Consider the following 1370-nt stretch of genomic DNA (forward strand, 5'->3'; position numbering starts at 1 on the left):
GGGGGGGGGGGGGGAACAAAAAAACAGCAAAACAGTGTATGACACTTAATAGCACAGAGGGCAAAATGCTGGTCCAAACCCAGCTTCAGGAAGGAGAGGATTCATACAATGGATAATTGCCTGGTGTGGAAGCCTCATTTTCCAGGCTGATAGGAGGGGTTATCCTGGGCTTACAATTAGTTTTGTTCATTATCAAGAAATAGATGCAGCATATGAAAGATAGAGTGTAAATGCACAAAAACAGACCCTTGGGATTTTGAAATTATTGAAAGCGTCAAATAAGAGAAACAAACCAAGAAGAAAAAAAGAAGTGAGGACGACAATAAGTAGGTATCCCCATCACCCAATGTAACAAATCGTAAAACCGTTATCTTGAGAGTTTAGTAGCCACTAATATGTAGGATACGAAAAGGGTGTCTCCCTCAATGGGCCGCTGATAACAAAAGGGGGTAGCAAAATAAGGATGAACCACAGTGCAGTGAGAAGGGATTAAAAATGAGAACTATGGGGTAAGTGTTTTTCCCCATGGTTCTCTTTAGGGTCACGGGAGGACATATACCTACCTTCCCCTGTTTGTTCCTCCACTCAGCGCTGGAGGATCAGAGGGGGGGGATAAGATCCCTGCGGGGAGCAGTGACTGACTGTCACCGTCTCCCTGCAGGGAGCGATCGGGAAGTGACCGGATCTTTGCTTGTTTCTGCTCACCCAATCAATAAAGCCAACCTGTGAGCGCTTCTTTGTCACAGGTCGGCTCCAACTAGGAGGGGAAGTGTAAATCACTCACCTCATAGTTCTCCTTTAAGACAAGAGGAAAGAAGAGAATGGAAAAGCAAACAAAGGACAAAAAAATGGGGGCATGCAGTCATGGCCTGCAGTATATAGAGACAGATGTGATTACCTGGCAAGGAGTGTTGTGCTCAGGCCACGCACAGCCCTAAAGCAGTGTGGGGGTAGATCACTTGCACTCCATACAGCATTATAACCATATAGTTCTCACTCGTGGTGCTTGCAGTGATGACACAGATGGTGCTGTGTGGCCTCAAATATATAGAGTAGAAAATCAAAAGCATTCACATGGTTCCAAGTGTGAAATCTTGGTCTGTACCGAACATGTGTCATATGTGTTAAAAAAGACAACGTTTCGGGCACCACACAGGGTCCCTTCATCAGGGTGACAGGGGTCAGTGTCTCCCTGATGAAGGCACCCTGCGTGGCCCCAAAACATTGGCTTTGATGGCGCATACAACCCATGTTCAATAAAGAACAAGAATTCACACTTAGAGTTCTATGATAGTGCCTATGATTTACTAAATACATTGCAGCTCTAAAGCTTAAATGGATTTCTAAATAGCGTTCCAAGATTTAAAAAA

At 44.7% G+C, this 1370-nt stretch overlaps 1 protein-coding gene across 1 annotated transcript in view; it reads right to left on the reverse strand.

Moving 5' to 3' along the window:
* The window catches only part of CSDE1 (cold shock domain containing E1), a 65160-nt gene that overhangs the window by 33838 nt on the left and 29952 nt on the right, over window positions 1-1370 (reverse strand). The gene's annotated exons all lie outside the window — the stretch shown is intronic.

Source organism: Nanorana parkeri, unplaced genomic scaffold (assembly GCF_000935625.1).
Source record: "Nanorana parkeri isolate BGI_ZX_2015 unplaced genomic scaffold, ASM93562v1 scaffold1752, whole genome shotgun sequence".
In the NCBI taxonomy this organism is placed as follows: domain Eukaryota; kingdom Metazoa; phylum Chordata; class Amphibia; order Anura; family Dicroglossidae; genus Nanorana; species Nanorana parkeri.